Source organism: Pseudorca crassidens, chromosome 13 (genome assembly GCF_039906515.1).
Source record: "Pseudorca crassidens isolate mPseCra1 chromosome 13, mPseCra1.hap1, whole genome shotgun sequence".
Taxonomy (NCBI): domain Eukaryota; kingdom Metazoa; phylum Chordata; class Mammalia; order Artiodactyla; family Delphinidae; genus Pseudorca; species Pseudorca crassidens.
Genome location: NC_090308.1, coordinates 18,319,503 through 18,346,853, shown reverse-complemented (window position 1 = coordinate 18,346,853; position 27,351 = coordinate 18,319,503). Strand labels below are relative to the sequence as shown.

Below are 27,351 nucleotides of genomic sequence, written 5' to 3'. Positions count from 1 at the left end.
GAGACACACCCATCACTGCTTCATAGCAATTCTGAAATCCCTCAGGGTAGACATTGTGAAGGCCCCACCAAGCAGTGGGAGAGATCCTTGATCAGGTCTGATTTTGCACCCCAGGAAGACTTTGCTATTCAGTTGATCTCCATGATACCTGGTTCAATAGAATTTCTTCTTGTCTATTATACTCTTTGGCTATAACTGAAGTGACTGTTTGAAAGTATGTCCTTCTTGGAAGCTGACCAGTGTTTGTATCCTGGTTCCTCAAAATTCCTATGGATTTTTTGTATATAGATATAAATTAATAAGAATAGAATAATTGTGGCCATAATAAAAATAGCAAAGGCAGTTAAAATAAGGGATAGCAATAGTTTCCATTCCTATCTTCTTAGGAGTCTGTGGATCCTACAATGTACATTTCATTTCTTGTTTCTGCCTGCCCTGAATCCCCTCTACCGGTGTGTGTGTGTGTGTGTGTGTGTGTGTGTGTGTGTGTGTGTGTGTGTGTGTGTGTGTGTGTGTGTGTGTGTGTGTGTGTGTGTGTGTGTGTGTGTTTTAGCAGCAACAAAAGAGCTAAAGCTGGGTCATGAGCATCTCAAAGGGACTGTCCATTATATTAGTATCTGCTACCTCACTTTCTGTCTTTTCTGGTCTGGGTTTTTCTTCAAATCTGTGAGTTATTCAAATATCTCTCCAATGACATTTTTTCTTAAGATAACCAGAGTTTGTTTCTGTTATATATAACCAAAAGAACCATAACTCATACACTCAAAGCTCACTTTTGCTTCTACTCCCTGAAATAGTTGGATTCTGAAATTTAGAAGAGACCCTTTAGAAGTTTTTAAAAAACAATGACCTCATTCCAGAGCAAGCATTCTTAACCTGGGGGGTTTTAGGTGATCCCTGAGCCTCCTGCAATTATATATGTTGTCTTTTGATGAAATCTATAGCTTTCATCATATTATTAAAGAAGTCTATAACCCATAAAATTCTAACAACTACTGCTCTAAAAACTTATTTCAGTTTTCATTTAGCATAAGGGATAGTAAAATACTTAAATATTTTCTTTTAGTGCAAATTATTTTTTTCTTTGAAGAACAGCTTAATACCTAGTCAACTTGGAGACATTTATTTCAAAACAGAGTTATTCAACATTAGAATGTATCTGCAATAGTTATCATGAAATTTACTTCTCTGGAGGTTCTTAAATCTAGTGTAAGTTGTTTAGTTTAAATTTGTCCTCCTTAAAAAGACTGAGTTGGACATCTTTTGAATATTTAACTCTTTCTAACCCTATATTTTTAAGATTCTGTATTTTGAAAAAAAGGAATGGCATCTAAATACAAAATACTGTATGGTGTCAGAGCTCTGGGCCAGCTGTTATTAAAGAAGGAAGTAAGGGCAAAGAGATTTAACTGTAAGATGTTCAGCTGAGAAGTAGAAGTGGAGACTCTTTCTGCAGTAGAACTATCACATGGGAGGGTAAAGAACTGGGGTGTGTACAGATTCATTGGCAGGAGCTAATACATTCATCCAAATGTTGCACTTGAAAATGTCAACATGATTTTTTTTTTCATCAAACAGATCTCTTTATTTTCATAAAAGCATTAAACAGATTCAAAAACAATGAGAAGAAAAATAAGAGGGTTTCAATTAGAGAGAAAAACAGAGTGCTGATTCAAATACACAGCTTGGTGGGCTTTGGCGTTATTGCAAATCTGGTGGGATAATTAATTGGAGGGTGTTTCATCTCTAGGCAGCTCTCAGTAGAACTCGGCATCTATCTCAGTGTGCACAGCCGTCTTGTTCAACTAGCTAAGGACAGCACATGAAGAAAACTGCATGTGATTTACACTGCCAAGGGAATTTGGAAGATCAGTATACTTATTCAAATTGGAATTTAGCCCAGACTCTATTTTTGTCAAAGGAAAAAAAGAAAAGAAAACAAGTTTAAGCATTTTAATAAAGGACAAGAACACTGGTTCATTGGGGATATGGCTCAAGTTCTCCAGGCTCTGAAATTTACATTTCATTCTGCATAAAGGTTCAAGTGGTGCTCTTGATATACCAGTATCTTTTTTATTTAAATAAGCAGTTGCTTATCTTGTTGGGTTTTTTAAAAAATATCTGTTTGATAGAACCTGGCTTACAGTCTTGCCCTTGCTCTACCCCACTAAGCAGACCTCTAAAATCTGGAAAGGATGCCAGAGACAACCAAGGAGATAACTGGAGTGTCATAAGAAGGTGAACTGGTTTTGGACGCCAAGGGGTGGAGGGAGAGTACAGAAGCAAGGCTATCCTCCTTCTCCCCACACAACAAGGAAGATTACCCAGACCCCTTGTTCTCTGATCACCAAACTAGCAAAAGAAGGCAATCAAGGTAGGTTCATTTTCTCCCAGTTAGAATGGGAATCCTGACAACATCAGGTAAGCTGACACCACAGGCGAGAATGATCAAATGGGAGCCCCACCACAAACAAGCAGCTAGAGAAAGCATTATACTCCTTGCCAGGCCTGTAACTCCCCTTTTTCACTGAGATACTGAGGCAGGCCAAGGGATCTGACAGGAGGAACCCAGCTAGCTGGTACCTGGTTGAGGAAGCATCTTTGCTCCCAGGGGCCCAAGATTCTCTAGGGCATAATCCCTAGGGTAGCTGAAACTATATTGACAAAGGAGGAATTACTCTACCCAATATTAAGGTTAACTATCTAGCTATTATAATCAAAACAATGTAATATTGGTAGTATGATAGACAGTAGATCAATGGAATGGAATAGAGAACCCAGAAATAGACCCACACAAGTATGCTTAACTAATTTTTTTCTTTTTTTTTTGCGGTACGCGGGCCTCTCACTGCTGTGGCGTCTCCCGTTGCGGAGCACAGGCTCCGGACACGCAGGCTCAGCGGTCATGGCTCACGGGCCCAGCTGCTCCGCGGCATGTGGGATCTTCCCGGGCCGGGGCACAAACCCACGAACCCGTGTCCCCTGCAAAGGCAGGCGGACTCTCAACCACTGCGCCAGCAGGGAAGCCCTGCTTAACTAATTTTTGACCAAGATGCAAAACGCTTTCAATGGAAGAAAGATAGCCTTACAACAAATGGTGCCAGAGCAACTGCACATCCGTAGGCAACAAAAAGGAGGAGGAGAAGAAGAGGAGGAGAAAGACAAGAAAAAAAGAAAAGAAAAAGATAAATGAACCTCAGCCTAAAACTCTTGCCTCAAACAAATTTTAACTCAAAATGGATAACAGATTTAAATTGGAAACATAAAACTATAAAACTTTTAGAAAAAACATAAAATAAACTCCTTGGGATCTTTGGCAAAGAATTCTTATATCTGACATCAAAATCACAATGCATAAAAGGGAAAAACTGGTAAATTGGGCCTAATCAAAATGAAAGACTTTCTCCTCCAAGCATCATATGAAGAGATGAAAGGTCAAACTATACACTGGGAGAAAATATCTGCAAACCACATATCTGACAAAGAACTAGTATTTAAAGTATGTAAATAAGTCTCAAAACTCAACAGTAGAAATTAGAAAATGGGCAAATGACATGAAGAGACATCACCGAAGAGGACAAAGAGATGGGAAATAAACACAACAAAAGTTGTTCAACATCATTAACGATCAGGGAGATGCAAATTAAAACCACAATAAGATATCACTTCATAGTTTCAGAATGGTTAAAATAAAAAATATTGACGACACCAAATGCTGGTGAGGATAAGAAGAAACTAGATCACTCACGTATTGCTGGTGGTAATATAAAATGGTACAGCCACTTTGGCAAACAATTTGGCCGTTCCTCGAAAATGCTAAGCATACAACTGTCATATAATCCAGCACTTGAACCCTTGGGCACTTATCCTAGGAAATGAAAACTTGTATTCACCCAAAAACTTACATGAATGTTCACAGTAGCTTTATTCACAATAGCCAAAAATTGGAGTCAGACCAAATGTACTTCAACAGGTGAGTGATTAAACAAATAAATGCTGCTAGACATACACCTTGGTTATACTATTCAGGAATAAAAAGGAACAAATAACACACAACAACTTGGATAAATTTCCAAGGAATGATATTAAATGAAAAAAGACAATCCCCAAAAGTTACATACTGTATGATTCCATTTATATAACACTGTAGGAAAGACAACATTTTAGAAATGGAGGACAAATTCATGGTTGACAGGATTTGGAGAGGGGAGCTTGGTTTCATTTTAAAATGGCAACACCAGGTACCCTTATGGTGTTGAAAGTGCCTAGCATCCTGGCTGTGGTAGTGGAAACACAGATCTACACAGAAGATAAAATTGTATAGAACTAAATACACACACGGAGAGTTGAGTACAAGTAAAACTATAGAAATCTGAATAAGGTCGGTGGATTGTATGAGGGTCAATGTCCTAAAATGTCCTAAATGGGACATTACATTACAGCAGAAGACTACATCCTTGAGGGCTTTGGGGTGTGCGGCTTGTTTAGAGTGGTCCTGACTAGCTCTGATCTTCTTGCTTTATTTCTGTGCATGAACAGGGTGGGTAGACAGGCACCAGGCTGACACCAGTAGTGTGTGCCGCTCTCACGAGCAGTGAGCAGTGCAATGCCCAAGCAGGAGCTTGATACCTGGGGTGGTGATGATGATACAAGATGATCATGATAAGGAACCAGCTGAAATGGGAAGATTTGCTTACAGGCTATTTTCAGTCCAATACCTATGTTCCAAACTCCAAGGATTTGAAATGAATCCTCAGTTATTTGAAATCAGTATATTAATCCTAGCTTTCCAAGGGGAAGTGAAATTGCTTCACTAGTGTTCCTTTCCAAGTGACTTTTCCCATCTGTTGTACTTTAATTTGGCTGGAATTTCATGTGTTAAAACACACAGTGGAGACAAGTCAATTATGAGATAACTTGATGCCACATTTAAAGCTCTGTTGAAGTGTGAAATGATTCCCAAGCCTCAGATACAAGGCTGAATAATACAGCACCCAGAATAACTGCTAATCTGTGACGACCTAAAACTAAGGAAGGCTAAGGGGAAGAAAGTTTGATGTTGCAAACTGATTTACTTCAATTCCCCACAAAATTAGACTTCCTTATGTAAATTTTCTAATGAATGAAACAGGGGGAAAAAGCTACATCTTTATAAATCTGCAGTGATTCAGAGTCCTTCCCTCAGCTCTCTCAATAGTCTTCCCCTTTTAATTTTCACCTTCCATCCATTCTCCTCCTCACAATTGCTCGGGGACAATATTTGATTATATTTTAAGGGAAAGAAGACTTCTTTGCTCTTCGAGTACTTCATACATAGACCACACTCTACCAAAGGATGTTGTCACTGGGTAGATACTTGAAGTCTAGTATTATTTTGCTTTCCCTTAACCCTCAAAGTTTGCTATCGCATTTCCAGGAGCTTCCCAGCTTCCCCCAGCACCAATCTTCAGTGTCCCCAAAGGCAGGTAGGTAGAAACCATGGACTCAGGGTTTCTACATTAAAGTGTTCTCATTACCAAGTCTCTTCTCCCTCAAAAATGAAAACAGAAAGCAACAAGACAGAAGCAAAAATTGATAAATAGTGAGTATTTATACCTTATGTGAAAACAATATCTATTCCATTTGTTATTTAAAATTATAGTGCTCCAAATGTATAGGTGAAATAGGTAAAGATGAAAAAAAATATTTTTAAATTATCGTACTCAAAATGAAAAAACATGCTTTACTCAGGAGTCCAAAACTGGAGAAGCATCTCTATCAGGCAGTAGCAGCAGGGTGGAAATGCAACCAGTACTAGACCCAGGAATCCATAGTTGGTTCCTATAAGCATTCAAATTTATTCAAATTTATACATTTATTCAAAATTTTCAGGAAAGAACAGTCATATGTGGTATAGGAAAATCAATTCCAAAAGTTTAGCACACCTTATAGATTTTAATTTTTTTAAAAAAAGTTAATACATGTTCATTTTTAAATAAATTTGAACAATATAAATATATGTATACCTGTATACATATATACAGCTGCAAAGTGTAGTCTATCTACTATGTCTGACAATTAATTTCCTTATTTAATTATAACCTCCCTGTGAAGTAGAATAATTATCATCCTGGATATTCAGGTTTAAAAAAAACAGTAAGGCTAAGGAGGAGATTATGTTACCGAAAGTTTTACAGTAAATTATAAAGCAGGGATGCGATCTTTTGCATCGTGTCTCAGGATCTTAAAACTAGTAACTAGTATGCGACATAAGCCCAGACATAATCATGATTCATAGTGTCATTCCTGATCATTTTTGCCAAAAGGAGGTCATAACTTATAAAGTATTCAGCAACTTTTTTTCACTCACCAATCATAGAAAACCTCGCACATCATTATGCATAAACGTCTTTAATACATTCATTCCTTGTTAACAACTTTTATCCATAACCGAAACTGTGCCACTAAGTGTAAAGTCATTAAATTGCAAAGAAAAATAGAGTTGCCATATGATCTAGCAATCCCATTCCTGGGCTAATACCCAGACAAAACTCTAATTCAAAAAGATACATGCACTCCTATGTTCATAGCAGCACTATTCACAACAGCCAAGACATGGAAACAACCATGTCCAGTGACAGATGAATGGATAAAGAGATGTGGTACATATATATATAATGGAACATTACTCAGCCATTTAATGAAATGACACCACTTGCAGCAAGATGGATGGAACTAGAGATTATCATACTAAGTGAAGTAAGTCAGAAAGAGAAAGACAAATACCATATGATATCACTTACATGTGGAATCTACGACACAAATGAACATATCTACGAAAACAAAAACAGACTTACAGATATAGAGAACAGACTTGTGGTTGCCAAGGGGGGAAGGGGGTGGGGAGGAAAGGAATGGGAGGCTGGGATTAGCAGATGCAAACTATTATATATAGTATGGATAAACAACAAGGTCCTACTGTATAGCACAGGGAACTATATTCAATATCCTGTGATAAACCATAATGGAAAAGAATATGAAAAGAATATAATATATATATGCGTATAACTGTCACTTTGCTGTACAGCAGAAATTAAACACAATGCCATAAATCAACTATATTTCAATAAGAGTTTTTTAAAAATTCAAAAGAAATATGTATACTAATTTTAATGAGAAAAATTATGATTCCTTTCAACCTAACCTAAGATACCAAAACTATTTTCACAGAGAAAAACAGATTGACAATAAAACCAAGTTTATATTAGCAATAAAAAATTTGAGAGGACACAAAATCAGCTTTTCATAAATGAAGAAAACATAATAATGTCATGAAAGTTTACTGTGAGAAGGAACAGATAGTGAACAGTGAGGCAGAAGAGAGGTGCAAGGAAGGCAGTCTAAGGAAGACACAGAGAGGTTACGTAATCAACTTTCAGCCAGGCATTCCATATCGTATGTTAAGTAAACTACCTTAAAGGACTGCAGAATCTTTATTTCCCTCTTCCTCTTCCGTCCTCTTTTATCACACCTATCCTTTGCTCCATGATTAAAGTTTTTCTCACTTTTCTTTCTATAACATTTACTTTGTCAATTTTTTTTTTTTTTTTTTTTTTTTTTGCGGTACGCGGGCCTCTCACTGTTGTGGCCTCTCCCGTTGCGGAGCACAGGCCCCGGATGCGCAGGCTCAGCGGCCATGGCTCACGGGCCCAGCTGCTCCGCGGCATGTGGGATCTTCCCGGACCCGTGTCCCCTGCTCCGCGGCATGTGGGATCTTCCCGAACCCGTGTCCCCTGCTCCGCGGCATGTGGGATCTTCCCGAACCCGTGTCCCTTGCATCGGCAGGTAGACTCTCAACCACTGCGCCACCAGGGAAGCCCTACTTTGTCAATTTTTGAGCCATTTGGGCACTCGTGGTTAACTTATAATTCAAAGTAGACTTGAAAGTAAAGGCTAAACACAAGAGTAGGTCAAAACATTTGGAAATAGGAATGCATGTGCATAAAAGCCAAAGTCATAGAAGTTGCTACTCTTTTATTCCTCTTGCTCTGTGTGCCTACAGAAAGGAAGATGTCCTGGGATTAGACAAATCTGACAACAATTCAAATGTGTCCTGCGTATGTATCTCCTCTGCACAGAAATTATTGTGTTGACTAAATTTTGAGCGTGTCCTTGTCTAAAATGATAAAGTCAAAATATTCTTTAGATTATGTTTCTTTTGTAGGTTTTTAGGTGAAAGCATTGTTATAAAAAAAAACAGTCACCCAAAAAGTGGTAATAATTTTCAAAAAGCAGTATGGTGAAAAGTCAGTAATTGAACAATCATTTCGTGAAGTAAATCTATAGTTTTGGCAGCTTACAGAATTGTATATGACTAAATTCTGAATTGTTTAACTAGTCCCCATTAATGAATATTTCAGTTAGCACTTATTTCATACTATTACAGACAGTGTTGAAATGAGCATTCTTAAACTTAGTTCTTTCAGGATCTGTATAAGTATTCTTCTAATGTAGATTCCCTGACATGGAATTGCTGAATCGTAAGACAGACATATATAAAATTTTAACACGTCACATCAAATTACTTTCCACAAGGTTTAAGGTAATTTACATTCCCGCCAACAGTATGTGAACCTAATATCTATTTCTCTATAACTTTACTGGTACTGGAAATTATCAATTTTAACAAATTCTGTAGTTCTGATGGGTAAAATTTTTCACTAATTCGTAGTCAGTATAAGCATCATTATCAATTTGATTACCACTTCTATAAATATTCTGCAAGTGTCTTTTCTCCATTTTATTGTTTTGTTTTTGTTGTTGTTATCATTTACTGGAGCTTACTTATACATTAGGGACATTAACATTTTGTTACTTACATTTCAGTTTGTTTAGATTTGACTTTGTCTATTGTATTCCTTAATACACAATAATTTCAACATATTTTGTAGTTAAATTTGTCATTTTTTTCCCTTTATGGCAGCTGAATTCCTTATCTTGCTTAAATAGGTTTCATACACCATTAGTTTATCACAAACAGTAGCCAAAATTTTTCTACCATGGTTACAATATGTAATTTATGTTAGCTCTATCTAAAAATTGTTTTATTAAGGTATGTGTGATAGACTTCATTAGTGCCCAACAATATCTGATTCTCCTCTCTTGTCTAGGCAACCAGGAAAACGGTACTTCCCAGCCTTCAGGCCGGTAAGAAGCGCTTTATGACTCACTGTGACAAATGGATGTGAGTCGATGTGATGTATGTCACTTCCATGCTGGAATAGAAAACTGGCACTCTGTGATTTCACATCCTTTGCTTCCCTTTTGGTAGCAAGTGTGGAAGCCATGTATTGAAATATCAGAGCCATAAGACCCAAGCAGCTTGGGTCTATGAGTCGTGTGTGGAAGAAGATAGTTATAGAGATTCACCTGACCTGCAGTGCATTTTGCATGAGCAAGAAATAAACACTTTGTGTTAATCACTGAGACTTTATGGGTGTGTTTTACTACTGTTATGTTATTAACATAAGCTCAACGTATCATGACTAACAGAATATGATACAATGCGACTCCAAAATGAACAGATGATAGAAGATTCATAGATAGGTAGATAGATAGATAGATAGATAGACAGATGATAGATAGAATTTTCCTCCAAATTAAGAGATAGTTAAACCCAAATCAATATATCACAAATGTAATGTTGAACAAAAGAATGAAGATATAACAGAATGAATATTAAGTGATTTCATTAATATAAAGTTTGAAAACAAAACTCAACTACAGTGTTAGAATAGTGGTTACCTTTAGGAAGGGGAGAGTTTGTCAGGGGACAAGAGAAGAGATTGTGAGATGATAGTATTAATATATTTTTGACATAAGTGATGGTTACATGAGTGTTATCCTATGTTCAGCATGGTTTTAAAACTGAATTTATATGGCATCTTTATTAAATATTCCACAAAATGATTTTTTCACTCGGATGCTGTATGTATGCCAATACACATACATTTAGATTTAGTTCATCCAAAATTTTGTTCTCAAAAATTTTTAAATATTTTATGGCTTTTTGCAGACTTAAGTATTATAGACCAAGTAAAATGCACTTTCCAAGTTTTTTTCTTCACTACGGTCTTTCATATTATGGAAAAAAATGGCACAACTATAGGACAAAATTGCTCTCTTTTCCTTAAAACAGAAGCACAAACACACTTGTATTTCTGTCACTGTTGTTCCTGATATAGTCTCACTCACCCATATTAATTATCATTTTAATCAACTGACTTCCTTTTCCTAAAGAAACCCGGGGGATATATAATTGAAGATTATCTGTCACACATCAACATTTTAACAAACTAAAAAACCTCATGAATACACACAGCTCAACTTTTCCTGACATACTTAAACAGTTTTTCTATACTTGCTGCATTGTCTAGAATTGTTTCCTCTGGGCTGACTTTTTCTTGTAGTAATAAATATTATATAGCCTTCAATAACTATTTCAGTAAGAGACCACAGTTGTAAACTTTCTCAGTCCATTTATCACCTCTGGAAGAGTCTGACCACAAAGGGAACTCTGAGTAGACAGTTAAATTCCTGTATCATTTTAAAGATCACTGACTTTTGGCATCCATTTTTGCTCATAGGTGGCTTGGCTCAGGTACTGGTTGTGTTACTATATTTTTCTTCCCATCATGCATCTTGGACAAGTCACAGCCCTTGACAGTGAACTGGCTCATTTCTCAGTCTCCTTCCATTGGAGGGAGAACACTACCTTAGCTCCCAACTGTACACCCTGACCCTGGCTCTGGTTCTTTCCTGTCTGTGGAGTGTGTTTGGTCTCCATCACTCTACAGAAGTCAAATGCCTATTTCTGTTCCTGGAAGCTGATACATGCATAGATTCAGCTCTAGTTTCTACTGTGTGTTTCTGTTCTTTTATTTTCCCAAAAAGAATTTAAAATTTGAGTGGGCCACAACCTTCTTATTAAAAAAAAAACAAAACCTTTATCTGTCATTTTCTAATTATTTTTTCCTGGGAGGGATAGTGGGGGGTGTCTGGGGGGTGCAGTGGAATTTAGCTTAATGCAGCTAAAAAGTAAATGTTAAACACCATCTTGACTAGAAAATACCCAGAAGCTTATGACTAAGAACTTCCCACTGTGCCAGAAATAAATTCACGCTAAGCGAATAGATACTTCATTTTGTGAAGCTAAAATGCCAACACCATCCCAGAACCTACACCAGAGCTCTCCTGACAGCGTTAGATTCAAACTCGCTTTCCTGCCATGTTGTTTTCCCCTTTCAGACTTTTGTAGGGTTTGATTACCTGAGATGGACAGTTAACAACGGTAGCTTACTAAAGATTGTTGAGTTTTCTTTTTATAAACAAAAAACTGCTAATTGGTATAATGTTCTACAGCTAATTTTGCAGCTTATTTGGAAAATGTTCATAAATTACACATTTCACCCCGTATATTTTGCAAGTAGTTGAAGTTTTAGGGCACAAATAAAAAACATTCTTCTTTGCCCTTCTTGAATACTGAAGTAATTTGGGAAAAGAGACAAGAATCATGAGAGCAGTTTATTGAAGAGAGGACTGAATTGGAATCATAGATTGATCTATATCTGCAATCAAATTACCTAAAACATCGAATCCCCACTGAGCTTGCCAAACCCAAGTCTCAGATACCCCCCTGCCATGGAAGAGTGTGTCCTGGTAATCATAGAATTGGCTGCAGAGTCTGTGGGCATCTTGAAGACAGGACACACACTGACCTTGACACACTTACCTCTGATGAGAAAGCCCAGCCTTGACTGAGGTACCCACACTCCACTCCTTCTCTCAAACTCACCAACCAGCTCAGTCCATCTTCCCCAAGGGAAGAGAATACAGCGGGTGGGGAGAAAGGGGGTGGAAGGAAAGAAATCTAGGTTGAGTGTCCTCAGAAGCAGATCCTGAGGCAGAATTTGAGTACAAACAATTAATGCTTCCCGGAAAATGATGGAAGGAAACACTGGCAGTGGAGTGAGAAAGTGAGACCTAACAGGGAAGGAAGCCAATGTAGGGCATCAGTGGGCAGGTTACTCCTGTGGATGTGGGGGCTCCATCCCGCTGGGGACCCTGAGATACTGAGTAGAGCACGTCTTCAAGTTGTCCCACCCACGAGCACAAGCAGCTGAGGTCATCCCATCAACCCTTTCCGTCATTAGAGGAGAGCTCTGCTGGAGGCGATAACTCCTCAGTCGTTCTTGGGTACCCCATTCAGGTAAGCAGGCTCCTGGGACCAGAGGAAGCCCTCAGGTGCAGAAAAAAAGCAGTAGTATTGACACTGATGGGAACAGGAGGTCTTACGGGGATGTGGGTGGGGTACTGACGGTTTCGTCCATGCACAAGCAGCTCCCCCTGGTAATTCTCAAAAGGTGAACTTCCTACTTAAGGGGCCGTGATAGTGCAACAAGATCATAAGTACGACTCACAATTTCTGTGGGTCAGAAATTTGGGAGCAATTTATCTGGGTGATTCCAGCTCAGGCTGTCTCACGAGGTTGCAGTCAAGATGTTGGTTTGGGCTGCAGCACGTGAAGGCTTGACTCGGGATGGAGGAGCCATGTTCAGGGCGGCTCGCTCAGGTGGCTGTTGTCAGGTAGTTTAGATCCTTGCCACGTGGACCTCTCTGGAGGGTTGTGTGAGTGTCCTCACAATATAGAAGCGGGTTTCCCCGAGCAAGTGATCCAAGGAAGAAAAAGAAGGCAAGCAGGAAGCCACAATGCCTACTTATGACCTTATCTTGGAATTCTCACATCATCACTTCTTTTTATTCTATTTTCTAGAAACAAGTCAATAAGTCCAGCCCACTCCCAAGGGTAAGGGAATTAGGTTCCACTTCTCAAAGGGAGGAGTATACAAGAGTTTATAGATATATTTTTAAACTGCAAGAGGCCCCAAGCATCCCTATACTCTAAAGTGAGGTGCTAGACCTCACTTGCAACTTTTATAAGAGATTACAATGGAAAGGTCCAGAGAAAATATTTGGAGCTTGTTGTTATGTTCCCTAAGTCCTCCCAACATGGGAAAAGGGATGAACGCCCCTGTGTTTTAAGCCCAAGTGAAAAGAGTTTTATGGAGACTTTTAGGAGAGCTTGACACGTGTGTCCTGGAATATAAAATCTAAATTCTGAGATACAAAAGGGACCTCGGACTTTCACAAGTGTTATAACAAAACTAAGGCACTATAATTTTGCAGATACACGACATTCTATAGTTGCCAAAGTCTGGCGTCTACTTCAGAACAGAAAACTTTCTCATGCTCACAGATGATGTCTAGGTGTTACGATACTTAGTTTCTATTCCAATTGCTTTCTTATACTTCAGGTGTGACTTTGGCTAACCTTCCCCTACTGTACCAGCCACTCAGGATTATAGTTACTGTAATAAAAACTGAAAAAAAATCTATTAAAGCTACTTGAATGTACTATTAAAAATAAGAGTTTGTTCTTAAAAAAAAAAAAAATCTGAGCTATGCTTGAAAAGACTAAAGCCAGAGGCAGTGTGCATAAGCCCCAGGGAGCGGAACGAGGGGCTCAAGCCTCAATCAGAGCTAGCTTCCCCTCCCTGAAGCAGGGCAAAGTACTCAACTGCGACTCCAGGGACAGAGCCGGAAGGCACAGCTGACTGCCAGATGACACGTGACAGGCATTTCCCATTTCTAGGGAGTTCCGGTCAAGGTCTCCAGAGGGAGGGTCTCCAAAGACTCCCAAACAAACATCCCCCAAGAGAGCTTCAAACATCTAGTGGTGGCCAGAGGTCACCAGACTAGATGACAACTGTACCAGCTTCTAACCCTTCACCCCTAGCCCCATTGATCTACCTCCAATCTCAGTGGACTTTAAATGACAGCAACTAGCAAGTGAGAGGGCTCCCAGGCTCTCACCCGCCCCTCTGGTCTCCCAGGCCTGGGTGAGGCCCAAACTGGTGGAAGGAAGATGCTTTAAGTTGTCCGAATGTTCAGAGTTTGTATTATACCGTGGACTGGAACTATGTCACGATTAGACTGGACAAGGCTCTTGAATGCCAAACCAGGGAATGTTTGTTAGTGTCCAAGACCTCACCAAAGCCCCCCCCCGCCACACCCCAGGATAGAAGAACTTTTTCCTTCCACTTTTACCTAAAAGTTTCCACATTCACCTAAAGACTCCGTTGCATTAAATATATCAGTTGTATTTGGAATGTTAGCTGGGAGAGAACCGATTCCTTAGAGTTATGAAGCAGATCATTCTGAACTGACTCATAAAGACACATTGCTTTGCCCCAACCATTAAGAGAAACTCTATGTTATTAATTCTAGTTTGACTATGGAGAAGCTGAAAATGAGAAAGGAAATAGTCTTGGTTGTGTAGGAAAATTGGTCAGCTGCCAGCCCGGAGATACAGTTCCGGAGGGCCAAGCTCATCCTACCAGAGACCGATTTTCCTTCTTAAAAAATTGGCTCTTCTCAGCCATGCAACTGCCCCACCCTTCACTGCCTGAATTTCAGCCATTTACAATCCCACTGAATTTTAATTCCATGCTTCACTTTTCTGTCGGTTCCCCGATTGCTTGCACTCACTTGAGAAGCCAAGTCCACTCCCACATATATGGGAAATTAGAAACTTTCCAGAACAGGTCTGAGAAAGATACTGCTCCTGGTCTCAAGAAGGCCACTGTCTAGTTCAGGTGGGAGACTGGACTTGCCTAGCCTCCCCGAATGTGTATTCTTGCCCCTGCAAGAATCCCATCTCTTTGATGGGTTTGTGTACTGCCCCCCAAACACCCCTTGGTCCTGTGTTTCCACCACCCCGAGCACCCCAAGTTCCATGTGCTCTGTGGGCTCAGCAAGGGCTTCTGGCCGACTGACTCCCTGAAATGCAGGCAGCAGCATCCTCATCTTTTGTTAATCAGTTATGAGACATCAAATTCTTCCCCTGTCTCCCACTGTGTCCTGGTCCTGTCCTACTGCCCTTACCCTCCAAGGGGAAAGGGAGGATTTTACCAGACCAGGACCAACAGTAAACACTTTTGGGCTTTTTCCCTTCAGCGTTAGCTACCTGACCCATCTCTTTAAGCCCGTCTTTGCAGCCTTCCACACCTGGTTTTGGGACTGCCTTTATTGTACGGTCTACTATCAATATAATTCATTAATCACAGCATTTTAGCATATTGGTCATAAAGTCGGCCCTTCTCAGACGTCATTCATTCATCCATTCACTCATTCATTCATCAAACGCTTCTGAGTTCCTATTTTGTATAAGGTCATGTCCTACAAGCTGGGAAGTTAAGGCTGGGGCAGTGGCTCCAAGCCTTAGCTGGTCCTTGTAGTCAGTTGAGGATCTTAAAACAAAACTACAGATGCCCTGGCTCCACTCCCCAGAGATTCTGATTCAAGTATTCCAGGGTCTGAGCATCAGTGATTTTTAAAAGCTCCCTGGGTGATTCTAAAGTACAGCCAGGACTGAGAACCGTGAGAAAACAAGAGCATAAATAACGTGGACCAAAATTAAATGGCAAGGATTCCGTAAAAGATCCAGATGGTACTCTGGGGACCCACGTCCTTCCCTGAAGGAACACTGTCAGTCCCGCGATCTCTGCTCAACCCAGCCACACTTTAGCCACAGCTCGAGCGAGAGATGTGTCACATCCATCGCAAGCTGAGCAAAGGGAAGATGACAGTATCATTAACTTTTTCTCAGCTGAACAATAGCGATGCCACCTTCCTCTAGTGAAAGTGCACGGTGGTATGGGAAATTTTGTACTGCTAGGCCCACCCAAGTTCTGGGGTCATAAAACTAAAAGACGATTTAGAGGCAAGACTGAATACCTCTGATATTCTTATGGCCAGGTGAGGGCAACAGCTTACACTTCTAGGGAGATCACTGCGATCGACAGAAGTGACAAGCAGTTTGTCACGATTGGAGAAAAGGGAAAGAAAGATATGAAGCGGAGTTAAAGGCAAGAGAAGAAATGGGACCTAATGAAACTTAAAAGCTTTTGCACAGCAAAGGAAACCATAAACAAGACCAAAAGACAACCCTCAGAATGGGAGAAAATACGTGCAAATGAAGCAACTGACAAAGGATTAATCTCCAAAACATACAAGCAATTCATGCAGCTCAATATCAAAAAAACAAACAACCCAATCCAAAAATGGGCAGAAGACCTCAATAGACATTTCTCCAAAGAAGATATACAGACTGCCAACAAACACATGAAAAGATGCTCAACATCACTAACCATTAGAGAAATGCAAATCAAAACTACAATGAGATATCATCTCACACTGGTCAGAATGGCCATCATCAAAAAATCTAGAAACAATAAATGCTGGAGAGGGTGTCGAGAAAAGGGAACACTCTTGCACTGTTGGTGGGAATGTAAATTGATACAGCCACTATGGAGAACAGTATGGAGGTGCCTTAAAAAACTAAAAATAGAACTACCATATGACCCAGCAATCCCACTACTGGGCATATACCCTGAGAAAACCATAATTCAAGAAGAGTCATGTACCAAGATGTTCATTGCTGCTCTATTTACAATAGCCAGGACATGGAAGCAACCTAAGTGTCCATCAACAGATGAATGGATAAAGAAGATGTGGCACATATATACAATGGAATATTACTCAGCCATAAAAAGAAATGAAATTGAGTTATTTGCAGTGAGGTGGATGGACCTAGAGTCTGTCATACAGAGTGAAGTAAGTCAGAAACAGAAAAACAAATACTGGATGCTAACACATATATATGGAATCTAAGAAAAAAAAAAGGTCATGAAGAACCTAGGGGCAAGACGGGAATAAAGACACAGACCTACTAGAGAATGGACTTGAGGATATGGGGAGGGGGAAGGGTAAGCTGGGACAAAGTGAGAGAGTGGCATGGACATATATACACTACCAAACATAAAATAGACAGCTAGTGGGAAGCAGCTGCATAGCACAGGGAGATCAGCTCGGTGCTTTGTGACCACCTAGAGGGGTGGGACAGGGAGGGTGGGAGGGAGACGCAAGAGGGAAGAGATATGGGAACATATGTATATGTATAACTGATTAATTTTTTTATAGGGCAGAAACTAACACACCATTGTAAAGCAATTATACTCCAATAAAGATGTTACAAAAAAAAAATAAAAAGAGTCATGTACCACAATGTTCACTGCAGCTGTATTTACAATAGCCAGGACATGGAAGCAACCTAAGTGTCCATCAACAGAGGAATGGATAAAGAAGATGTGGCACATATATACAATGGAATATTACTCAGCTATAAAAAGGAATGAAACTGAGTTATTTGTAGTGAGGTGGATGGACCTAGAGACTGTCATACAGAGTGAAGTAAGTCAGAAAGAGAAAAACAAATACCGTATGCTAACACATATATATGGAATCTAACGGAAAAAAATGGTTCTGAAGAACCTAGGGGCAGGACAGGAATAAAGACGCAGACACAGAGAATGGACTTGAGGACACAGGGAGGGGAAGTGTAAGCTGGGACGAAGTGAGAGAGTGGCATGGACATATATACACTACCAAACGTAAAATAGATAGCTAGTGGGAAGCAGCCGCATAGCACAGGGAGATCAGCTCGGTGCTTTGTGACGACCTAGAGGGGTGGAATAGGGAGGGTGGGAGAGAGGGAGACGCAAGAGGGAAGAGATATGGGAACATGTGTATATGTATAGCTGATTCACTTTGTTATAAAGCAGAAACTAACACACCACTGTAAAGCAATTATACTCTAATAAAGATGTTAAAAAAAAAAAAAAGGCAAGAGAAGGCTGTAATCTCGCCCCCTCAGGTTCCCCCAGACACTAAGAAATCCTGCCTGACCCATTCTCTGCTCTGTCAGAGGGAGGCCTGGCCCGTCCATCCCTCAGTGTACAGGCTTAAGGCAAGAACCCGAGCCACATGGGGAAACTACTGAGAATGACCCCTTCCTCCCACGGAAGCTGTCTACTGACAAATGCTCCAGTGGATGCTTTGTGCTGCGGGGTGAAGGTTCATTGCTTCTCTTTCTCTGCAGAAAATTCCCTTCTCGTGCACAGTGAGAAAATACTAAAGGTGGCGAAAGCCTGGGGCAAGGAGATGTCAGCGAGAGAGCCGTTTTCCTGTCTGTCCATCAGGTGGCGCCTCCGACAAAGCGCGGGCAGGAGGCAGCCCCGGGATGATTACGCAACGCCGAGAGCGCACGGTCAGGCCGGGTGACCACCCCGCCTGCCGGTGCTGACAGTCCGGAGAGAGAGGCGCATTTGGGGCCCAAGCCTCCCATTTCCCCAGAGGGGAGATGGGCTCTCAGGACTCTTCCTCCTTCCCGTGAAACCCTGGAAACGGCTCAGTAGCTCTTCTTGTTGACCGGCTGCTGCGTACAGATGTCAGCTGCCTGTGAACCGGTGACGCTAGCTCAGTGCTCCTGTTTGTTTTCCAAAGAGGGCTGTCCTGATTTTTCTTTTCTTTTCTTTTTTTTTTTTTTAGACCAAACGATAATAGTTATAATAGGCACCTTTCCCTGAGCAGCTCCTATGTGCCCTCACCGTGCACTGTGCAGCAATTTCCTGCTCTGCGTTTTCTATCCCCTCATCCTGCAGCCAGGGGTCCGACCAGCGCCTTACTTGATGCCTTGCTGCTGCGTTAAATACAGCTTGTTTTTAAAAGGGCGAGAGGGAGGAAGGAAATATATCCCTTCCCAAATGTACTGATCAGGGAGCTTGAGTTTCGAGAAGGAACAGGAAACTGAATAGCGTTTGATTTCCCTCTTTTGAAATCGGCTGCATCTTGCTGCTATCTTACCATTTAAGGTGTGTGTGTGTTTGTGTGTGTGTTTGTATGCGTGTATTTTGTTTTTAACTTCCCTCCGATGTGTCCACTATCTTTTCTGATACCGTATTCTAAAGAAAGGTACTGGTTAAAAGGGAGAGAAAGGTATTGTGTAGTTCCTTCTGGTCGGGAACTAGAACTAACTTTTTGACCTCTTTCCTTTCTTAATTATGTCATAAAGGAAAACCATGAAATTACTTTTAAAAGAAAAATACGTAAGAGGTCAAAACTAAGCTTACTTTGTTGAAAACATGTTAATTGTAGAAAATTTGGAAAATATAGATCTAGAAATAAAGGGAATAAAATTCACCCATAATCACTTAACCTAGAGATAAATGCTGTCATTTAATTTAATATGTGAACTAATGACCTTTTTTCCTAACGTTGTATATGCTATCCTACAAAGCATTATGACATTAAACGTAACTGTTAAAAATCTATTGTTTTCCTCATTTAATATATTGTGATCATTTTAATATGTGCATAATATTCTTTATCATGTATAAATATAGCACAATATATTCAGTTAATCCCATAGGGATCAACATTAAAGCTATTTCCATTTTTTATAATAGTACATATCACTGGGATAATAATCTTTATATACATTTGTATTTCCTTAGGAAAAATCCTAGAAGAGAAATTGAAGGTCAGTGGATATTTTAAGATACTCAGTTAGTGTGTTTGCAAATGCCCTTCTGGAAACGTGGTGCCAATTTGTATTTTCACCATTATGAGCCAACACGGGTGTCGCTCCTTTTTGTATGCTTTGCCAGTTTTACAGGTTACAGGCAGTATATCATTGTTTTTCTAATTTGTATTCCTCTGCCACTTTCTTTTGAACTTCTCAGATTTCCTTTAAGGACCTTTCCAACAGGCTTAGATTCTGATGGAAGCAATAAAAGATAAGAATGTGTAGCAGCCAAAGAAACAAGGAACATGCAGTGGGAGACACTGGCATTTAAGACATCTGAGACTTGAGGGAACAATGACCTTGAATGCTTTTATAGAGCCTCAGGACACTTAGTGGGAAAGATTCACAGCCAAGAAAATCAGAGAGGGATTGTGCCTGGGGATACAGGTTGGGATAATTCTTAAATTTGATTATTCAACTTTAATAACTAAAAACCCACTGTGGTCAGAAAGACTAAACACAAGAATTCTGGTGATTTTTGCTTCTAAGCTGCCTCACAATAAGGCAAGATTGTAGCAGTGGCGAAAGCGATGACCTTTGAGAAGTCTTTCTGCACCTTGAGACTCAGATTTTATAACTGGTTTGTACACCCAGGTATACTCGTGTCATCTTGTGGTGTGCATAGCTGGGTGTGCATGTCTTCATAGATCTCATCCCTCCTTATTTTAACTGAGTGTGAAAGAGACAGGAGCCCATGCTAGGAAAGAGAGGGACAATTAAGAAATAGCTCTGCTTTGGGGAAGCAAGCTAATTTACTGAACCACTGATTTACACTGAAAAACAATTTGCCCAAAACAATTTGCCAAATGCCCAATTTGCAAAATTTGGGGGAATGTTTAAAAAGTTTTAGTTTCATCATCGTCCTGTGCTTTCCCTTGCCCCGTCTCAGAGGTTTGCCCAGGCTCCTTTGTTAGAGAGGCAGGGTCAAGTTCAGAGGCAGGAGCGAGGAGAGGCAGAGGTAGCGGCAGGAACTATACTAAAACTTATAAACAAAACCCTCATGAGTCAGGAAATTGGTCATTCATGAAGTTAATTTTAGTAAACTGGCTTTCAACAAATTGGCCCAGAGCCCTGCTTTAGCACCTTCTTCTGGAAATAACTCCTTTTCCTTCTCCAGTCCAAAGCTGTACTTCACCTAGACCTTCAGATTGTGCCATTCCTAAGTAAAACACCAACACTCACCACTTGCTATGGGACTTAAAGATTTAACTGTTAGCTGCCTAAATGTTAACGTGGAATCCTAGAGGATCTTTAATAATATTTAATAACACATTCAAAGTCCACAAGATGATGGTGATTTGGAAATAACTTCTCTCACCTATTCCAACCTGCCCTCTAGCCCCGTCCATGGTCATAGGGCATTCGTGAGCCCCATTTTTGGATAGAGAACACCCCCAATCTTCGACCTGCATACCCTTTCCCGCAGCCCCTTTACAGCCTTTCAAAAACAAATGAGTAAATAGCAATCACGGCTGTCTCCACTTACCTCTGCCCCTGGGTGAGTTACTAGGTGTTTGATCCACTGCTGGACAGAGGCCTTTGAAAGCTGGGAGATTGGCACAGAAGGCGGGTCCCTTGAAGTGATCTGGCCTATAGAGCAGAGACAAAGGAATAAGCAGATATTTTGCACTAAGATGAGCTTCCTGCCAGTTTTCTCATGAATTTTTCCTAAAATAGAAGTGCATCTACTTTTCAGCCTGATTACATTTTAAAAGCCCTCTTCTACCATCATAGCTTGATAGATGCTAGACTCTACGGAAGATTAAAGATGACAGGGATGGTGAGTAGGGTGAATCTCAGATAAAAGCTGTCCCCACACACATTGGGGCATAGCAAATATTGGTTACACCCACATTTTTGCAGTGCAACATTATGGTCTCCGTTTGGGAAATGTAAAGTTGGTTAAAGTTACAGTGTTCAGAGGCATAAAAATATATGTGTAAAAACTTCAATAAAAAGTGTTATGTGTAGGGTGCGAAAATGGTCATGAACTTGATTGGGATGCCAAGGATGTTGGCAGACGTGGCAGAAGAAGCAAGTGAGTTGCGTGCCAAAATGATTAAGGAAGATGGAAGAGTGAACTGAAAAAGTGTCAAGGGTGCATTAATGTATGGACTGAAGTGTAAGAGGAGATATAATTGACTAATGGATGCAGGACACTTTCATCTGTCATGTTGGAAATCTAGCAGGTGCCTATTTAAAGTCAACCCTATAGCATTCTAGAGCTGGGGATAATTTATCTGCAGGTTCAAACCAGATTTGCTCTGGACCAAGCATGAAAACATAGTAAATATGTAGCCTTTTATAGAATCTTATCGCTCTAGATACAGGTATAGGTAGATATTTGTGAATTGAGGCAGATCATAACATAATAAAGAGTAAACTATTTGTGTTTTTTCTTTTTTGATCCTCATTCTGCCCAACAGAGGGACCAATTTCATACTTTACAAAAGGCAGTGTCACCTCAGATCTATGAACCATTTTATTTCAAACACAACTTACTATGGCAATTCTGTCTACTGCTTGGTTGGGAAAAGGCCTTTCCATATCTCACTCACTGCAGAACAATCCGATTTTCTTATAATATCCATCTGGTCTTTATATCTATCTCTTGAAATCTTAGGGCTGTTAGAATTAGATCAGAAATAATCCATGTAGAATGGAGCTGAGATTCATGTCACTGACAACTAGAAAGAGAGAGAGAAGCTAATAGCATCACAGGGACAGAATGGACTCCCTTACAGATCTCTGGAAGTCTAGCACCTTATGTTTCCTGAACCATTCACTGCAAGGCTAACTCTGAGGTCCTGGATGGCAGTCACCTTCAGCCTGAGCAGCAGGGCTCCTGACCATCTCTGATATAGGCCACGTGGCTAGTCTCTCTTTGGAATCACCAGAATAGCTGGATTGGTTACACTGTGTCATTTCAGAACACCCACCTCAACCCTCATCCTGTTTATTTATTGACACTAGGGATTCTTTTTTTATTATTTAAATTTTTTATTCAATTTATTTAAACTGAAAAAAAAAATTCACCCATTTGTCTCACTTCCCACCCTTCACTTTTGGCAACCACCAGTCTGTCCTCTGTATCTATGACCTTTGGTATCTTTGCGTTTTTCTGTTTGTTTACTGTTTTAGATTCTACACATAAGAGAGATCATACAGTATTTGCCTTCGTCTGACTTATTTCACTTAGCATAATATAATACACTCTAGATCCATCCATGTTGCCGCAAATGGCAAGATTTACTTTTTAATGGTTGAATAATATTCCATTGTGAATATATATATATATATATATATATATCCCATATCTTCTTTATCCACTCATTTATCGATGAACACTCAGGTAGCTTCCATGTCTTGGAAGCAATGAACATGGGGGTACATATATCTTTTTAAGTTAGTGTTTTCATTTTCTTTAGGTAAATACCGAAAAGTGGAATTCGCGGATCTTATTGGAGTTCTATATATTTTTAATTTTTTGAGGATTCTCACTAATGTTTTCCATAGTGGCTGCACTAGTATGCATTCCCACCTATAATGCACAAGGGTTTCTTCTTCTCTACAACCTCTCCAACACTTGTCATTTCTTGTCTTTTTGATAACAGCCATTCTAACAGGTGTGAGGTGATATCCCATGGTGGTTTTGATTTGTATTTCTCTGATGATTAGTGATGTTGAGAATCCTTTTATGTACCCATTGGCCATGTGTATGTCTTCTTTGGACAAATGTCTATTCAGATCTTCTGCCCATTTTTTTTAATCAGATTGTTTGGCATTTTTTTGCTATTGAACTGTGTAAGGGTTTTTGTTTTGTTTTGTTTTTTAATATATTTGGGATATTAGTCCTAAATAGATATATGATTCACAATAATTTTCTCCCATTCATTAGTTGCCTTTTCATTTTGTTAATGGTTTCCTTTACTGTGCAGAAGCTCTTTAGTTTGATGTACTTCCACTTGTTTATTTTTGCTTTTGTTGTTTTTGCTTTTGCTGTTAGATTCAAAAAATCATCACCAAGACCTGTGTCTAAGAGTTTACAACCTATGTTTTCTTCTAGAAGTTTTATGGTTTCAGGTCTTACGTTCAAGTCTTTAATCCATTTTGAGTAAATTTTTCTGTATGGTATAAAATACTGGTTCAGTTTCATTCTATTGCATGTGACTGTCCATTCTTCCCAACACCATTTATTGAAGAGACTGTCCTTTCCCCACTGTATATTCTTGTAATTTGTCATAAAATAATTGACCATATATGCATGGATTTATTTCTGGTCTCTCTATTCTGTTCCACTGATCTATGTATCTGTTTTTATGCCAGTACAATACTGTTTATAGTTACTATAGCTTTATAATATAGTTTGAAATCAGGGAGTGTGATGCCACCAGTTTTGTTCATCTTTCTCAAGATTGCCTTGGCTATTCAGGATCTTCTGTGGTTCCATAAAATTTTTAGGATTGTTTGTTCTAATTCTGTGAAAAACACCATTGGAATTTTGATAGGAATTGCACTGAATCTGTCGATTTCCTTGGCTAGTATGGACATTTCAACAATATTAATTCTTCTAATCCATGAGCATGGAATCCTTCCATTTATTTGTGTCTTCTTCAATTTCTTTCATAAATGTTTTGTAGTTTTCAATATACAGGTCTTTTACCTCTTTGGTTAAAGTTATTCTTAGGTATTTTATCTTTTTAATGCAATTGTAAATGGGATTGCTTTCTTAACTTTTCTGATAGTTTGTAATTGGTGTATAGAAACACAACAGATTTTTGTCTATTGATTTTGTATCCTATAACTTTACTGAATTTGCTTATTAATTCTAATAGTTTATTGATGGAGTCTTTAGAGTTTTCTATATATAATATCATGTCATCTGCAAATAGTGACAGTTTAACTTCTTCCTTTCCAATTTAGATGATTTTTCTTTTTCTTGCCTAATTGCTCTGGCTAGGATTTCCAATACTATGTTGAATAAAAGTGGTGGGAGTAGACATCCTTGTCTTGTTCCTGATCTTAGAGGAAAAGCTTTCAGATTTTCACCATTGAGTATAATGTTAGCTATGGGCTTGTCATATATGGCTTTTATTATGTTGAGGTATGCTCTCTCTATACTCATTTTGTTGAGAGTTTTTATCATAAATAGATATTGAATTTTGTCAAAAGCTTTTTCTGCATCTTTTGAGATGATCATATATTTTTATCCTTCATTTTGTTAATGTGGTGTGTCACACTGACTGATTTGTGGATTTTGAACTATCCTTGCATCCCCAGAATAAATCTCACTTGGTCATGGTGTATGATCCTTTTACTGTATTGTTGAATTCTCTTTGTTAACATTTTGTTGAGGAATTTTACATCTATGTTCATCAGGAATATTGAACTGTAATTTTCTTTTTATGTGATATCTTTGGTTGGTATCAGGGTAATGCTGGCCTCGTAAAATGAGTTTGGAAGTTCTCCTTCCTATTTTATTTTTTGGAAAAGTTTGAGAAGAATTGTTATTAATTCTTCTTTGAATGTTTGGTAGAACTCACCAGTGAAGCCATTCTGTCCTGGACTTTTGTTTGTTAGGAGGTTTGTTTGCTTGTTTTTTTTCTTTTCTTTTTTTTTTTTTTTTTTTTTTTTTTTTGCGGTACGTGGGCCTCTCACTGTTATGGCCTCTCCTGTTGTGGAGCACAGGCTCCGGACGCGCAGGCTCAGCGGCCATGGCTCACGGGCCCAGCCGCTTCGCAGCATGTGGGATCTTCTCGAACTGAGGCATGAACCCGTGTCCCCTGCATCGGCAGGTGGACTCTCAACCACTGCGCCACCAGGGAAGCCCTGTTTGTTTTTAATTTTTAATTTTATTTTTGGCTGTGTTGGGTGTTCATTGCTGTGTGTGGGCTTTCTCTAGTTGCGGCAAGCAGGGGCTACTCTTCGTTGCAATGTGCGGGCTTCTCATTGAGGTGGCTTCTCTTGTTGCAGGGCATGGGCTCTAGGCACACGGGCTCAGTAGTTGTGGCATGCAGACCCTAAAGCATGCAGGCTTCAGCAGTTGTGGTGCATGGGCTCAGTAGCTGTGGCTTGCAGGCTGTAGAGCACAGGCTCAGTATTTGTGGCACATGGGCTTAGTTGCTCCGGGGCATGTGGGATCTTCATGGACCAGGGATCAAACCTGTGTCTCCTGCATTGGCAAGTAGATTCTTAACCGCTGTGCCACCAGGGAAGTCCCTGTTGGGAGGTTTTTAATTACTGATTCAATCTCCTTACTAGTCATCATTCTGTTCAGATTTTCTATTTCATCATTATTCAGTCTTGGTAGCTTGTAGATTTCTAGGAAATTATCCATTTCTTCTAGGTTGTTTAATTTGTTGGAGTATAATTGTTCATAGCAGTCTCTTATGATCCTCTGTATTTTTCTGTGGTATCAGTTGTAATATCTTAATATCTCCTCTTTCATTTCTGATTTCTCAGGAATTTTTTTTTAATAAATCTTTTTATTCTGGTTAGAAATAAAGCTTAAAAATGGTTGGGAATGGTGACATGTTGCTTTAAGCTCACACTTAGCTCTAGAGGTGGGTAACAGAACTTTGTCTAGAAGCAGACTTCCATACAGGAAAAACAGCTCACTTGAGGGAGGAGGAGAAGCTAGAGGTATCAAACACATTCAGCACTTGGACCAGGGCCTTTATAGTCTATGGCCAAACACCTTACACTTTCTAGGAATTCAATATAAGTATTAAACCCAAAACTACTAAAACTGGAATTATTTAACATTAATAATTTGAGTCTTTAAATTTTTGGTTTGTGTAGGACTGCATCAGTCTGTATCTGCAAATCAAGTGTTTTTCTTTCATATCAGGTGCCAATGTTTCCCATGGCACATGCCAGCCCTCCAGCAAGAGTTATGAGTTATGTGTCGAAACAAGAAGGATCATCTCATTATAGAATTATGGCATCATTGAGTAGGAAGGGAGCTTCAAGTTCCTCTAGTGCAGTCTCCAAGCTGATACAACATCTCTATCAGGTGGCCATCAAGTCTCAACCTGTGTATTCATCCAGACCTGGGCTGTCCAAAACCTCAAGAAAAGCTATTATGCTCTCAACAGCCTCAATTGGAGGAAAAGTTTTTGTTATTTTGAATCAAAATATACCTTTGTATAACTTTGACTGCTTCGCCTCTAGCAACTCAGAAAACAGTGTGCTCCCTTCGACATCATTGCCAAGTCAATCATAAAATAAAAAGAACACTGGAGTAAGTTTCCAGAGTCCCAGATTTGCTCCTTAGCTCTGCTGCAAATCAAATGTGAAACCTGTGCTTAAATTCAATTACCCTTTTACTCGATTTATTTTTTTCCTTCTTGGTAAGTTTCTTTTTTACAGATCTGCATCTGTACATTTCAAGTGGAAAAACTTTTTAGCAAATTAAAATATTTTATTTAAAATTGAGACATAGGTTTAACTTTTACTTTCGTATTATGAAAATTTTCAAACATGTACACGAGTTGATTTGTAATAGAATAATGAATGCCCTTGTAATCAATACCCAGCTGTAAATATACCAAGTTGTGATCAATCTTATTTCATCTTTATCCTCACCCACTTTCCCTCTTTCCTGGATTTGTATCGAAGCAAATCCCAGGTACCATATAAAACTATCCATAATGATTCACAATTTCTCTAAAATATAAGGACTGTGACTTTGTAACAACAAATAATTCCTAAATATCTTAAACTATACAGGCATTGCTCACATTTCTCCAACATGTGCATCCTCTCTCTCTCTCTGTCTCTCTCTGTCTCTCTCTCTCTTTCTGCTTGTTTGAATCAGGATGCAAATG

The 27,351-nt window shown here is 39.4% G+C and overlaps 1 long non-coding RNA gene across 2 annotated transcripts in view; it reads right to left on the bottom strand.

Moving 5' to 3' along the window:
• Positions 1–21,114, bottom strand: part of LOC137204464 (uncharacterized) — a 136,917-nt gene extending 115,803 nt beyond the window's left edge. For both annotated transcript variants that reach the window (XR_010933638.1, XR_010933637.1), the window contains exon 1: positions 21,009–21,114. This is a non-coding gene — a long non-coding RNA (uncharacterized lncRNA). The remainder of the gene's footprint in view (positions 1–21,008) is intronic.
• Between the last annotated feature and the right edge of the window lie 6,237 nt (positions 21,115–27,351).